Source organism: Nannospalax galili, unplaced genomic scaffold (assembly GCF_000622305.1).
Source record: "Nannospalax galili isolate Female #2095 unplaced genomic scaffold, S.galili_v1.0 scaffold54, whole genome shotgun sequence".
In the NCBI taxonomy this organism is placed as follows: Eukaryota; Metazoa; Chordata; class Mammalia; order Rodentia; family Spalacidae; genus Nannospalax; species Nannospalax galili.
This window is the reverse complement of record NW_008341028.1, coordinates 9542447-9559006: the sequence shown is the minus strand read 5'-3', so window position 1 is coordinate 9559006 and position 16560 is coordinate 9542447. Positions and strand designations below refer to the sequence as shown.

General features: G+C 39.8%; 1 protein-coding gene across 4 annotated transcripts in view; it reads right to left on the bottom strand.

Moving 5' to 3' along the window:
* The window catches only part of Glce (glucuronic acid epimerase), a 107210-nt gene extending 91117 nt beyond the window's left edge, over positions 1 to 16093 (bottom strand). For all 4 annotated transcript variants that reach the window (XM_008836378.3, XM_029565030.1, XM_008836379.3 and 1 more), the window contains exon 1: positions 15923 to 16093. The gene's annotated coding sequence lies outside the window, so the exon portion shown is untranslated. The remainder of the gene's footprint in view (positions 1 to 15922) is intronic.
* Positions 16094 to 16560: the final 467 nt, after the last annotated feature.

The window sequence follows — 16560 nt, the reverse complement described above, 5'->3', positions numbered from 1 at the left end:
AAATAAATAGGTTTTTTTTTTAAGTTTTTCACTTTCTAGGTAACTGTTCCTGTGTTTAAAGGCATTTGTATTTCTTTTGACATGAGATGCTTATTTCTGTACTCTGCCCATTTTTCTGCTAGTTATTTTATTTTACTCTTATTAGTCTATAAGCTATCTCTATATATCAGAAAAATGCCTCTCTATAATACATGTTACTCCTCCAAAAAATTAAAACATATACTTACCCTGTACTCTAGTCATTTTATTCCTAAGTATTTATCCAAGAAAAATGAAAACTATGTCCATATTAGAATTATACACTACTGTTAATAGCAACTACATTTGTAAATAAAACTACAATTAACAAATTTTGATGTGCACTCAGTGATAATATTACAAGTCAGCAATTTAAAAGGAATAAAACAAACATGATGATACACCTCTATAATCCCAGTACTCTGGAGCCTATAAAGGGATTGTGAGACCAGTCTTGGGCTACATAGTGAGTTTGAGGCCAGACCCAGATCTGTAGTGAGACCCTGACTCAAAAACAAACAAAAAGAAATGTTACAGAGTCATACAATACCAGAGAAGATTTTTATAGTGATTATGCTAGGAGAAATAAGCTGGATCTCTCAACCCCAAATCATGTAGTATCTTCACTGATTACATTCATATAAGACTCTAGAAAATGCAAAACAATGTAGAGACAGAAGGCAAATCAATGGCGACTGTGAGGTGGTGGGGTATGGCTATGTGACAGAACATGAAGGAAAGATTACAAAAGGACATTTAGAAATTTCTGAGGTACTTATGATCCTGAATACAATGGTGTGTTGGTTGGCTTTTTCAACTTGGTACAAACTATAGTCACTGGGGAAGAGGGGGTTTTAACAGAAGAAATGCTCAGATCAGATGGGCCTGTGGCCATATCTGTGAGGCATTTTCTTAATTGCTAGTTGATGTAGGAGGGACCAATGTGGGTGGTGTCTAGGCAGGTGGGCCTGGGCTTAAAGAAAGGTAACTGCCAGGGGAAGCAAGCCAGTGCGCAGCATTCCTCCCTGTGTCCTGCTTCTGCTCTGGCTTGAGCTCCTGCCCTGACTTCCCTCAATAATGGACTGCAATCAGGAAGCTTAAGACAAATAAACTCTTTCCTCCTCAAGTTGCTTTTGGCAACAGAAAGCAAACTAGGACAAATAGTTTCCAAGTACTCAGAGGTATCTATTGTCAAAACCTGTACACCTTAAATTATGCAGACTACTGCATGTCAATTACACCAGAATGAAGCTATTAAAAAAGCAAGTGGGGGGGCTGGAGATATGTCTCAGCAGTCAAGAGCATTGGCTGCTCTTGCAGAAGACTTGGGTTCAAATTTCAGCACCCACATGGCAACTAACAACCATCGGCAACTCCACTTCCAGGGGATCCAACATCTTCTGTCCTCTGAGGGCACTGCATGACACAGGTGCACTTACACACACACATAGGCATAACACTCATACACATAAAATAAATTAATTAAAAAAAATTTTTTAAAGCAAGTGGACTCAATATATTCTACTATTGTTTTAGAAAATATTAACAAATAGTGGTGCTTCCTACTTGACCTCACATTTCTCATATACAACAAAAGCAAATGCAAAATATTGTTACTGATTCCCCTTTGAAACATTTTTCCTAATTCTCTTTCAGTGTTACTGTTCAATTTGACAAGGAATATCCTGATTCTCAGAAACTAACATTCTTACCAATCAAGTATTTTAAGCTAAGTCTCAGAAACCAACCAAATCAACTGTTTTTGTAGCACTGCGCAATCAAGACAAAACAAAGAAATGAACTTGATGCAGACTGAGGAATTCCAATCATCACTCATCACTCCATTTTCATATTCTTGGATCTATCTCATGGCTTCAGGTGTTCACTGAGTTACTCACTAATAAAACATTTGCAAACTACTATGTACTAGACACTGCTAAGTGCTGGGAATAAGCAATAAGCAATAGGATTCTGTGAAGATAAAGACAATATAAAGGTCTATCCTTAATGTCACTTTATAAGTCAAAAAGTCACTGACTTTATAAGTTAAAATGAAGACAATATAAAGGTCTACCCTTAATGTCACCAACAGACTTTGTAAGTTAAAATTATGAATTAAATGTGTACTTAATAATAAAGCTATATGAAAATATCTTTTACTCATATTCTACGTTGCAGCGCCAAATAGGAATTTTTAAAAAGCTCCCTGGAAAACTACTAGACCACACTAGTATTTGACTACCTTCAAGACATAACGATGTATGTGGTAACGAAAATACAATCACATCCTTATCCAATGACTGAATTGTCCAGTTTTCATTAGTACAATTATTTAAGAGGTATATATCAACACATAATGGACATTTAGCTTCTAAATATGAGCAAATGCAAGCATTATAAAACAGTATGACAGATTTTTCAGGTAGCAGTTTTCATATGGTTGTTTTCTATTAGAGGGTATGTATGCTCAGTACATTCACATAAGTACTGAGTATCTTCAGACAGTTTATTTTTAAATTTTAAGCAAAATAACCGGAGATTAGCCATTTGCATTGCAGAGAGTTCCGCAGATGAAACAACAAAATCCTATCCTAACGGAAGTCATTAACGTCACTGAAGGCAAAAAGAAAGATTTCTGATAGAGGCCCAAGCTTCACTTGAGTAAAAGCCAATCAAAACAAGATGCAATCTTGCCCTGATTTTCGGATATGCACAGTGATGATCACCCGCCAAGTACAAAGTACGCAGAGAGTAGAGAACATGAAGCTGATGACCATAAACTTATTTCATTTATTGCTTCATTACATTTTAGAGACATATTTCTCAAACACAAAAATCCATTTTTTCATTAAACTGTTTATACTAATATGACAAAGTAAAAAGTTGACAAAGAAATTGGCATATGCAGAGAAAAACAACTAAAGAGAAGCTCAAAAATTTAGGGAGGGAGACGGCAAGATGGCTCAGCAGGTAAAAGGTTTACTGTTAAGCACAACATGGGTGCACTTAACTACATTCAGGCAATACAATCATACACATAAAATAAAAATAATAAAATCTTTTTAAAAATGTAAGATGAATAAGGGATGAGAGCACAGACCCTAATCCCAGCTACTAAAGAGGTGGAGGCAGAAAGATTACAAGTTTAAGGGCTACCTGGGCTACAAAGCTAAGATCAGTCTGGAAAACTTAGCAAGCCCCTATCTCAAAACACAAAGTAAATAAAAAGGACTGGAGACACGTGGTAGAGCACCTGCCTAGCATGTCCAAAGCCTTAAGGTTCAATTCCCAGTACCCAAAAAAGAATGTAAAGATGAGTGAAAATTGTTTCTTTTTTCTTATTCTTCAAATGAATATAGTTCTATTATTTGTAACTTTCATAAGACATTGGATAAAGACAAAAAAAAAGATACATTGTAGACAAAAGTAGAAATTAAACATAAGAGTTCTGCACAGGCTGTTTTTTAATGCTACTGTTTTGACATTAATTGAAATTTTTTCTATTATATATCAATCAATCAATCAATCAATCAATCAATCAATCAATCAATCAATTGCAGGGTTAATCCCCTAGGTTTTAAATTTTAATTTCATTAGAAGTCCCAGTTAGGGGCTAGAGAGATGGCTCAGCAGTTAAGAGCACTGGCTGCTCTTGTAGAGGACCCAGGTTCAGTTTCCAGTATCCACATGGTGGCTAACAATCGCCTGTAACTCCAGTTCCAGGAGGATCTAATGCCTTCTTCTGACCTCCTCGGGCACCGCACGACACAGGTGCACTTACATACATGCAGGCAATACACTCATACACATAAATTAAAAATATTTTTTAAACTCAGTTAAAGAGTACTCATAGAAAACTTGTTGATTAAAAAAAAAACTTGGCATATTATGAATAAACAATTAACAACAATCTACAATATAGTACTATTAAACTATCAAACTGTTAGAAAAGTATGAAAAATACCAGTGTTGGATACAGGAGCCTGAGGCGACTAAGTTAGAGAAAGTTGCTGTCCTCTGACCTCCATACATGTGCCATAGCAAGTATTCCAACACACACAAAATAAACACATTAATAAAAAATTTTAGTATGAAGGTCAACAAACAGGCCTAATTTTAGAAAAGTATAGATTTCCCTGCTAACATGTGATATTAGATGGAGTTATATGAGGAAAAAGTGAGAGTGAGTGCCCAAGAGGAAGTTTTGACAACTGGAATTATAGTTGATGAAGAAATTAAAAGCAACAAAAACAGAACTGGGTTGGAACTGGAAAAATCCTTAAAGGAAGAAACCCTATTTTATGCCTACAAGAAGAGAAAGTCACCCTAATTTTCATTTAACCTGTCAGAAGGTCTCATAGGAAGCAATACCCCCACCTCACCCCCTCTTTCATTAATTGTTCCTTACTTCCACCCTCTGGGAATGCAAAGTATGTCTGATCCTCTATATAGCAATCACATTCAAGTGTTTCACAAAATCACAGATTTAAGTCAAGAAGCAAATTAGCGATCCCCTAGTACCACCAACACCCCACTATGGTCTTTCTTCCAGGCCGAACAATATGAACTATTTCAATTACTTTCAAGTATCTGTTTCAAGCCACCATTTCATTCTCATTATTCTCCTCTGAATCAATTATTTATCAACATCACCTTTAAAATGTGGAAACAGAACTAAAAACACTAAGTAGTTAATGCAAAGCAGAAAAGGATAATCAACTGTGTTTTGGACAGCAGGCTTCAAATCAATAGAGTGCAGTCAGTATTAACTTTGGGAACAGATAAACCACTGACATAGACTTACTTCAGAAAGAGCCAGAGTCTTCAGACAAGAGTCTCAAGCAGGGAGGAGACTTTACTTAAAAAAACAAAAATTAAAATAAACAAAAACCACTTACTGCTGTCAGCTCTCATCTCCTGTATCTGTGAAGGCTTTAAAAACTCTAAATTGTAGAACTTTGTCCTTATCAAACACCTATGCATCAAATTAAAATGTTTCAAACAAGAGGCTGCAAGAGATGGCTCAATGGTTAAGAGTACTGGCTGCTCTTGTAAAGGACCTGGGTTCAATTCCCAGCACCCACATGAAGGCTAATAACCCTCCATAACTCCAGTTCCGGGGGAATTTAACACTCTCTTTTGGCCTCTGTGGGTACTGCATGCACAGGTGCACGTACATACATGCAGGCAAAACACCCATACATAACATTAAAAGCTAAAGATTTCAAACAAGTATTTTCTTAAATACAGACTACTGTTCAAATTTTAAGGTTAGGCGAGGACCCAGATTTTGTAGGTATATTAGCATTCTGTAATTTTGAAAGACAGAAACTGATAAAAATCTTAAATAATGCTTGGGTAAGGATAAATGTGCCACTGTGTGTGTGTGTGTGTGTGTGTGTGTGTGTGTGTGTGTATTTTATGAGTTCATGTGTATGTAGGTACTCATGCCTGTGGGCAAATGAGGAGGTCAAAAGGTTTCTGGTGGTGTCCTCTATCACTCTCCACCTTGTTCCTTTGAGGCAGGGTCTCTCCCTGAATCTGGAGCTCATGTCCCCCTAATGGCTAGGCTGGCAGCTACTGAGCCCACGATCCTCTTGTCCCTCCTCCTTTCAGTGCTGGCATTACAAGTGTGGGCAAAACCAGAGACTTGTTATATGGGTGCTGGGTCTGAATTCTGGTCCTCAGGTTTGCACAGCCAAGTGCTTTTAAACCCTGAGTCATATTTCTAGCCCTTGCCTTTTCATTTTAACACAAGTCTATTAATTATGAAACTTTGAATAGGGCCTTTCAATTGATTACAGGTCCATCTACCCATGTAATTATTTTTTTTCTATCTTATTTACAGAAGTAACAAAAGAAGTGTAAATGCCATGTGTAGATTCTTGGAAAGGTCCCTCTACTTAGTTATAAAACAAGAAAAAATGAAATGATACAGACCATTTAAGCCAGTGACTAGTTCATATTAAAATGCCAATAAACATAGGTATTATTCTAGATATATACTATGGCCAGAATAGTTCTGATGTGCCTACCCTATCCTGGAAGGGAAGATGTGAGGCGGTTATAGCCTGTTCTTATTGAGAGCTCATGCTGATTCCTAATAATCAGTACCTTCTTTTATAAGTAATAAAAACATGTATTCAATAATCTACTAATTTGTTCAAGGAACAATGCCAAACTTGCCAGTTTGTTAATATTACCTGTAAAGACTTCTTGTTTTCCAACACTACACATTTCAGCAGCTAACAGTCTTTAAACATAGTAGGTATTCTCCCCCAAAAGTTGTTGCTGAATCCCCTTTTCAAAAACAGCATAAGTTTCTTGGTTTTGATAAATGTACCACAATTATATAAGGCAGTAGCATTAGGAGACACTAAGTAAAAGGTATATGGTAAAAGAAATTCTCTACACTATTCAATACTCCAAAAATACGTAACAATTTCAAAATTGAACATTTAAAAAAGATGAGAATTTTCCACCTCTAACAAATTATTTTTAAAAAATGCCCCCAAGTATTACCAACCACTGTTAGATGTAAATTCTTTCAGTGGCCCTACAGCCTCATAATCTATCTTGAATAGGACACATGACAAGCTCCTTTATGTTATCCCTACTGATCCTAAGTCATGCAGTAAGACAGTCTTCAGTAAATAAGTCATCCCCAAATGTTCATTTTAGAAATAGGGGACTTAAAATTTTATCCCGAATATAAGTATCTTCCCCTACACCATTAGAACACTGTAGAATTCAATTAAAGCCTGATTTTTTAAGATTTATTTTATTACTTATTTATGTGTGTCTCTGTATGTGCACATGCATTCAGAGACCAGAAGAAGGCACTGGATTCCCTGGAGCTGGAGTTACAGTCAGTTGTGAGCCACCTGATTAGAGAGTGCTGAGAACTGCACTCTTGTCCTCTGCAAGGCTCTTAATCTCTAAGCCATGTCTCCAGTCCCTAAACCTCTGACTCTTGTTACTCAAACCACTTACTCTGCAATCACAGTCAAGTCAAGCTTAAAAAGATCTTAGATGTATGATACAAATTACTACTGTATTACTAGCATGGAAATCTTTTTTTAAATATATACTTTAAAATGTGTTTCTATCAAGGCTGATTAGTTTTTTAATTAGGCAAATAAGAGTTTAGGAAAATGATGAGCTATATTTGCAATTTCTCAGGCTCAAACTGTCACTATTAAACAACAGTGTTAGGAAAATTCTGCTAAAAAACTACAAGCAAAGAAATACTAAAGTGCCTATCACAGTATTTTCCCCCTAAATGTTCTCCTAAATACTTCCAAATAGCTTTTGTACTTTAAAGAGCTAGTTTAGGTATCAACCATCTAATTTTCAAAAAAATTGGCTTTCTTTCTTAGAACAGTACTACAGAATTGGTACTATAAACAGAAGTGCTATTGTCAAAGAATTGATCTAATAATAAAAAGAGCCAAGGCCGCTTGTCTTAAAGAAAAATTACTGCCAAATGTTGCAGACCCTGTTCCTTCCTTCTGGGCTAGTGGCCAGATACTAATCATTTTTAGTTCCTTTCTAATTTTTAGTACCCAATATAATATAGTATATGATATCTAAACCAGACAGTATTTTAATGAATGCTCTCTAAAATTCATCTCATGTTCTAGTGTATCATGTACACACTTTTGCATATATACACACACATATTTACATGCACAGTCATAAGCACACACAGTTAGCCTTCCAAATTTACTAGTTTCATATCTGAGGACTCAATCAACCCAGAATTGAAAATATTTGTGGAAAAAATTCAGTACCGAACATGAACAGACTTTTTTCTAATCATCATTCCTTAAACAACAGAGTTCTATAACACCTTTCTGTACATCTTTACATTGTACTGGGTGTTAATAAGTAGCCTAGAGATGATTTAAAGTACATTGGAGGACTGTGTGAGTTATATGCATGCACTGTACCACTTGTATAAAGAACTTGCGCATTCATGGATACTGGTATGGGTGGAGCTTCCAGAACTAATCCCTGAGCATACTGAGGTAGGGAGGTATACACACATATCTATTATCTTTGGAAGTACACATAAAAGCCTGAGATAACAGTGGTTGCACCTAAGACTTAGGTCTTTGAAAATTTCTCTTTTTGTAACCATTTAAAAATTGTTATCTATTAAAGGGAAAATGGGCTGAGAGTGGTGGCACATGCCTTTAATCCCAGTACACAGGAGGCAGAGGCAAGTGAATTTCTCTGAGTTCAAGGCTAGCATGGTCTACCTAGCAAGTTTTCTAGTTTAAAATAGCTTCTATCTTATGACAATGCATGAGGAATTCTTAATTTTTAAGACCCATTTTATTTTTTAATTATGTGAATACATGTGCCTATGTGTATGTGCACATGAATGCAGGTGCCTGAGAAGACCAGAGGCATCGGATCTCCCTAGAGCTGGAGTGACAAGAGGTTTTGAGTCCCCCAATGTGGGTGCTGAGACCCTTTTAACTGCTGGGCCATTTCTCCAGGCCATGAGGAATTCTTTTAAAAATCTTCCTTATGGGGTTGGAGAGATAGTTCAGTGGTTAAGAGCACTGGCTGCTCTTGCAGAGGACCTGGGTTCAATTCCCAGCACCCATATGGTGGCTAACAACCGTCTGTAACTCCAGTTCCAGAGGACTCTGAAGCCCTCTTCTGATCTCTGCAGGCAATTACATGACATGGCACACTTACGTATGTGCAGGCAATACATTCATACACATAAAAAAATGTTTTTTGGCTTTTTTTTTTTTTGGCCTTTGGAACAGAGTATGTTGCTATGAGGCCCAAGGATATTTTGACTTTTAGCCAAGAAACTGGCTACTTTTCTTTAGGGTCTTTTTACCCTAACTTTCAAGCCAGGTCCTACCTCCTATTCTTATCAAACCATCCTCTGAAGAGGTTACCCAAATTGCCAACGCAGACCGCTCTGGCTTCTTCCATACTGAACAGGGACACAGGGTGAAGCCAACTGGGGTACCCCTTCAGTGGGTCTATCTAAAAGACTCCCAAATTGCATATATATGGGGGGGTCTTTTTGAGAGAGGGTCTCCCTGTAGCTCCATCTGGCCTGGAACTCACAGAGATCTGCCTGCCTCTCAAATGCTGGGATTAAAGGCGTGCACCACCATGCTCAGCTCATAAAAAATATTTTTAATAAATATTTTTTAATCTTTCTTATAAATATCTTAGCATCTAATTGCTTAAAAATCATTAATTCTTGTAAATGCAAAACATCATTAATTCACGATGCTCAGTTCCACTTATAATCAAAGAAGTACAAAGTAAAATTTTTTGCTTCTCAAATTAGAAAATATTTTAAAGACTAAGTCTCAGTTCTGGCAGTATATACACTGGTATCTTTCCAGAAAGTCCCAACTGGGATATTGGCCTCTTTTATCTTTAATCAGGAGTGAGGGGCTGACATGGAAGCAAGTAAAAGCCACTAGCAGACCTGAATGGACACACCCTCTTCTAAGTATACCATGACCTAGACACTGGAGGGGACCATGCTGGTGATGCTTAAAGAGGACCTACTCTTAAGTACCCGAGTACGGACCTGGTGACCTATACCTAAGTACCTCAGTGTTGGCCTGGTGACCTATACACAGCTTTTGCAGCTCAGAACTCTGTATGTGTGCACGTTTAATATATTTAAATGAAAGTAAAGCCTAGTTATAGCCAAGCAATGAATCCAAATGCCCACTAAAACATGTATAAAACTATTCATAGTATCTTTCTTTCTTTTTATGACTGGACAAAATCACTTCACTTCCTAATTCTCTCTCTCTCTCTCTCTCTCTCTCTCTCTTTTTGAGACAGGGTCTCCCTGTAGCCCCGGCTGGCCTGTATTCACTATGGAGACCAGGCTGGCCTCGAATTCACAGAGATCCACCTGCCTCTGCCTCCAGAGTGCTGCGATTAAAGCATGCACCATCACACCTGGAGCTTTGTTTTTAAGAGTTAAAAACTGTCAACAGCCCAAATGGGTAACAGCAGAATATGTAAATATGTATGCATGCAGTGGGATAATATATAGCAATGAACAAGAATAAGCTTCTGCATTACCCCACCCCCAAAAAACCCATAGATGAATCTCACAGATACTAGGTTGAATAAAGGATCACACATAAAAGACTGACTTGTTTCCATTTATATGAAGTTCAGGAATAAGAACAACTAATCTCACTTGATGCAGATCAGAAAAGAGGTTACCTTTTCAAAGTACTGACTAGGAAAGAGAATGAGGGAGTTTTATAATAAATGTTCTGAAAATCTGGTTGGTGATAACCTGCTTATGTGTGTAAAAATTCACTAAGCTGGACATTAGAAGTCATTCCTGGGCCAGGAACAAGGAGTTAATATTCAAACACACACCCACATACCCAAGTCTCCTCAAGGAAGTGACTAGATTTTTATGCATTTTCATATTCCTATTGGTTGGAGTACAGTTGGCACTTGGTAAGTCTCAGTATATGTAAACTGAGTAAACTGAATAAAGGCTTTAAAAAAGAAAAAAGAGGAAGGAGGGAAAAGATCACGGAGCTACATGAGTAAAGACAGCTATCTCCACATGACATGATACAATTTCAGGATTTTCTCTGAGCCATGTTCTTAAGATCCTAAGATCCTCAGCATCACTTTTCTTGGTGAGAAAAATCAGGCATCTAGTTATTCCTTTCAAATAACAAGTGTTTTTGTTTTTTGAGACATGGTCTCACTATGAAGCCCAGGATGACCTCAAACTCACAATCTTCCTGCCTCAGCCTCCTGAGTGCTGGGCTTACAGGGGTGTGCCATCATGTCCAGCTCCATTAATAGTTTCATACCATTGTTCACAACTAGTTTAGCAGAAAACATCTTATAGATAGGCTATGTGATCTTGAGGAAGTCATTCACAACCAGAGCTACTGTATATGTAATTTCCCCATATGCTAAAGATATGGTTAAATGGTCTTTAGGATAAAATTGTTCAAAATTCTTTTCAGCTTTTTTTTTTGAAGGGGAGGGGGGTATACTGAATGGACCAACCTTACAACGTATGTCTTCCATTTATAAAATGAGTAAAGTATTTGTTAATCATTCAGAGCATCAAAATAAGCAGCCTAATTCAAAAAGCAAAGTATTATTTTAAAAAAGAGCATAGAACCTGGAGTCAGTTTGTCTTGGATATAATCACAGTCTGCTTCTTAGTGGATAATGACGAAGAGCAAGTACAAGTCAGGATCTACTTTGAAATTAAAGGCAAAGGGTGGAAAGCTACTATTATACCAATATAAAAACCCACAAACATTAGCAAATATCATTTTCTAAGTAAGAAGCAACCAAGGTAAAATATCTATAAATCACTAGTGTCTAAGACTAGAAAGTCCTAATTTAGTTAACATCCTGCCTGCCAACTTTAGAATTAAGGATTAGTGATAGCCTCAAAATACTGCAGGACTTTAGAATTAAGGGTTAGTGATAGCCTCAAAATACTACAGCACTTTTCTCACAAGTTTAACAGTACAAACCTCAGCTCCTACTGTGCTACAGCCTTCCCTCCCTGCCTCCCTCCCTTCCTTCCTTGGGCTTTTTTGAGACAAGGTCTCCCTCTAGCCAAAGCTGGCCTGGAACTCATTATGTAGACCAAGCTGGCCTTGAACTCAGAGACCCACCTGCATCTGCCTCCCTCCCAAGTGCTGGGACTACAAGTGTGTGCCACCACATCTGGCAAGTCCCATTTCTGTTTTTTTTCTTTTTTAAAAAATTTTATGCATATGTGTGTATTGCCTGCATGTAGGTAAGTACACGCATGTTGTGCAATGCCCGCCTGTACTTACCTGCATGGTAAGAGGTCAGAAGTAGCTGTCGGATCCCCGGGGACTGGAGTTACAGACAGTTAGCTGCCGTGTGGGTGCTGGGATTTGAACCTAGGTCTTTTGAAAGAACAACCAGTGTTCTTAACTGCTGAGCCATCTCTCCAGCCCCAAGTCCCATTTCTTAATATGAAGCTAAGAACTGAAGTTTTAATAGCAGTTTGTGGTCACCAAAGCAAGAGAATGAAATAATCCAAAGAAAACCATAAATTTTAGAAAAATAAGACAAGCCTGACATTTGAGTTTAATTCATCTTGGACATTAATTAAGACATGGTGAGTTTAGTTTCAAGATCTTCAAACACCTAATGAGAGAGTCAACTGTGCAAACAAGCAAGGATTCAAAAAGTAAAGCAAATATAAACTTATCTTTGAATCCAGAAAAAGACATAGTTACAGCAAACAGATGAATTTAAGGGAAGGAATGAACAAGATAATCTGAGTAGCCCAGGGAGGTGAGAAGAGAAAGGGCCAGAGGACCCAGATTTTAAAAGTAAACAGTGAAGTTGCAGATTGAAAACTCTGCAGCTTTTACAGCAAGACAAGAGAAGGAAAGGCATGCTACACAGCGAAAAGAACATAACTGAAGGCTCTGAGTCAAGGAAACAGTATGGCTCATTCAGTAAACTGCCCTCATTAGTACAACTGGAGCTTGAGATTTCTGGTAGGGAAAATGCAGATGAGCCGGATGGATGATGAAAGGCCTTGAAATGACAGACTAAATCCTGTAGGTAAAGAACAATCCTGTAGGCATAAACAGAAGCGCATTTTAGAAAAATTACCTTGGAAGTAGGATAAAGACAAGACTACAAAGGTCAAGTGTGGTGGCCATCACTTGAAATGACATCTACATCTCATTCTACATCCAGAGCTAAATACAGACAAAACATACTACACAGGTATTCTGTAAGAGTAAGAAATCAAACAGACATAAAAAACAAAGCTAAATGATTCAAAAGAAAAACACCTTCATGAACATATAGTCTAGAATTAAATACTTCTATTCTGTCTCTAAAAAGAGGCTTCTGAAATTAGATGTATATAAATTACATGGCGCTAGTTATATCCTGAGAAAATACACACACACTCACTCTTTTTGTTTGTGTAACAGTGCAAGATCTACAACATAAAAATGGATGCAGTGCAATCCCTGGACCTGATGTTTATACAGATTACTGACAGAGTTTCTCTCACATTAATTATTATATATATACATATAGATGGAATCTGAGGCCCTGAGAGACTATGGAATTATCAAAGGTCATACTCTTAGCAGTCCAGTGAAGACTAGAATGGTATCTTAGAATTTCCTTTCTAGAAATTGCTTTAGTATATCATATTTATGATTCAGAATTTTGAATGATAATTCAAAAGCCACTTTGGTACTGTCATTTTCAGCAGTGTAATAATGAAACTATAAAACTATTTTTATGGTTCACATGTCTCACGAGAAAAGCATACCTATTAAATGTGCGTATGTTTGACCAAAAACTTTCTAAAGTCAATGCCATAAGAACATTTACTCTCCCAACACAAAAACCATACCCTATCTTCATATAATTAAATACCCAACATCTTTAAATGTTTTAACATTTTTAACTCTAAGCCATTTCTTATTTTGTTATGTTCCCCACCTCACCTTGCCACCCCATAACTGTTAGGTAACTGAAATACCTTTTTTCTTCATTAGTTAAAAACAGGCATAAACTAGCAACACTGCTGAAAGTCTGTAAATCTTGTCTATTTCACAAATTTGCAGTGCTCAAAATGTTTCTACTTTTGGACTTATTTTTCACATAAGCATATCTGATCACTGAAATGGATTCAAATAGTATGGATTTAATGAGAATTAACCAGCTATCTATCACGCAACGGCCTCCTGAGGAAGCGTCCAAATGAGGGAAGTTTGATGAGTATCCTTTACACATTTCTTCATGCTCACACCCCAAAGGCATTTTTCAAAGAGGCAACACGTTTTTAACTACCAAACTCTACTGAACATAACGGAATCTTTTATTAATAATCATTGGAGGCAGAGAGCAAGCACTACATTGCTCAGTTCTTGGTTCTAACAACAGACAATTATTTTTCATTCAGAAAATTTTTTCCCAAAGCTGATTCCTAAAAACAGTGTATGCTTTTCCTTAGCAGCACCCCTACTTTATTTATCTGATGCCTTCCTCTTGACCGTAGGTTACATTATTATTGGACTATTCCTCCAATCGGTGTCCTAACACCTAGGAAATAATCAAATCATTGTTGGCAGGCCCATGCTTATTTAGAAGTCATAAAAGCTTAACATAAATAAATAAATAAATAAATAGCTTCTGAAATCAGCCCATTTTGTCATCTTTCAAAAATGGGAAAAAGATCTACTTGGTTTTTTGAGATATGGTTTCAACCAAATACTTGCTCGACTGATCTATTTTGATGATTACAAAGGCCAGTCAGGCAACTTTGGTGTGAGCAACTAAAACCGACCTTAAGCAACCCCCAAAGCATTAAATATCACTACAATACATTCTCTTATTTTATATTTTAAATAATTGCAAAATTCAAACCTTTAGTACCTTGTCCCTAATCTTTCTGATTAAAAACTTAACATGACATCTTTTTTCTTAAACTGCCAAGAAACTCCTTGCTTTGACATCTTCAGTTTGTCAGGGGTACAGGGTACAGGCTGCACTGCCTTCTGCAATGTTTGCTTAGACTAATGTGACATTTGTCTGTGTAGCCGGAAGAATTGTAAGACAACCACACAGACACCCTGACACACATTTTCAAACCACTCAGGCACATACACAGGAATCATTTTATTTAATTTCCACTTAAATCTAGACTAGTCATCAAAAAAAAACTGCAAGCTCCAAACTATTATAAAACCGCTAGGAAGGATTCTCTGAAAGCTCGACTCGCCATTCCTAACAGGTTGCAAGGACGCTTTCACAGAAATCTAGCTTGGAGACTTGCACCTTTTTAAGTCCCTCTCCACAAATGCTTTAGAGAGGAAAGGGAAGCCAGAAGACAAGTCCCTGCAACACCTGACCACTCAGGCAAGAATTCAGTACACTTTTAACAATGCAGGTCAGCAAACTACCAGACCTGAGTCTTCCCTGCCCTCAGGAGCTGTGTCCCCTCACCTGCCGACTCAAACATGCAGTCCACGCAGGGTGCCGATCCCTCGGATCTCAGTGCTCCCGGGACACCAGCGCGCCCTCAAAGGGATCCCAGGGCAGAGAAAAGAAAACTGAGGAACAAACCCACTCTCTCCAACTAGACAACGGTACCGATCCATCTTCCAACAAAGCAATGGATCAAATCTCACCTAGAGAGAGACCAGATCTAGAGCCCGGGAGGATGCTGAAAGCCACAGGAAGCCGACTGGGTGGTACCCGAAGCCACCAAAGCCCCGTCGGGCGCCCAGGAGACCCCAGAGCTCGCTGTACCGCGCCCACAGGGCGAGATTACTCGCCCCGACGCCCGGAAAAAGACGGGGGAGCATCGTGCCCAGTTACCGCCCCCCTCTGGGCGAAGCAGAAACCCCAAAACAGACGCTGGTCTCCTGCGTCCACGCTCCCACCCACACACCCACCCCAGCTCCAGGAGGAACAACCACAGCGCCCTCGCACCCTGTCCCCAGAACGCCGACACTCTCTCCGGCTTTACCCCGGGAACGCCAAAGACACCGCGCCCCGCTCGCAGGACTCCCAAGGCCCCCACGCGGTGACCCGGGACCTGGCTAAACTGCATCCCGAGTCCCCCAAAGCCCGGGGTCGCCAGACGTGGGAATCCCGTGATGCCACCACACGGGATCTCAGGACCCAGGAAAAGCTCCCGCGCCCCCGGAGCCCCGGGACACCCCCAAGCCCCGCCCCGTGGCGGACAGCCCCGCACTCCGAGCCCCGAGCCCGCCCCGCAGAGCAGCTCAGCCACGGAGCAGCCCCCGTCCGGAGCCCGCCGGCCCCGGCCGCTCCGTGTCGCCCCTCCCGCGACCGCTCCTCCGCCGGGACGCGCGCCGGGCACCCTCACCTGAGCCGCGTCGCAAGACAAGCAGACCCCTGAGGAAAACGGAAGCAGGCGGCGACCCAGGCCTGCGCTGCCGCAACTCCAGCTTCTCCGCGAGGAAGCGCTCGTGTGAGGAGAGCCCGCCCGCTCCGCTCGTTGCCGGAGAATCCAGCCGCCGCCGTGCCCGCCGCTCTTCCCGCGAGATCCCAGCCACGGCGGGGGCGGGGCCGTGGGGGGGCGGAGGCTCCTCGAGTGACAGCGCGGGAAGCCTGTCAGCGGTAGCGTGGGAGGTGGGGCCACAGCTAGGGGCGGTGCCACGTTGAGGGGCGGCTCCATGGTGGGGCGGAGGCTCCTCGAGTAACAGAGCTGGAAGCCTGTCAGCGGCGGCAGCGCGGGAGGCAGGACTCGTAGCCTCTGTGACCAATTGCAAAAGAGGAAAGGTAATTCGTCCCGCCCTTCATCGATAAATTGCGGGCAAAGCTGGCACTGACCCGAAGTATATGAGGGGTTGCGGCTATTTGATGCCAGGTAATTTTCATGACGTGGTTTGAGTAGGGTTTGGTCCTGTTCGGCCGCCGTAGATACACCTGGTTTGAAGAAGAAGCTGTACTTAACGTTGATGTAAAACTGAGGCGGTGTTACCTTTGGTTGCCCCGCAATCT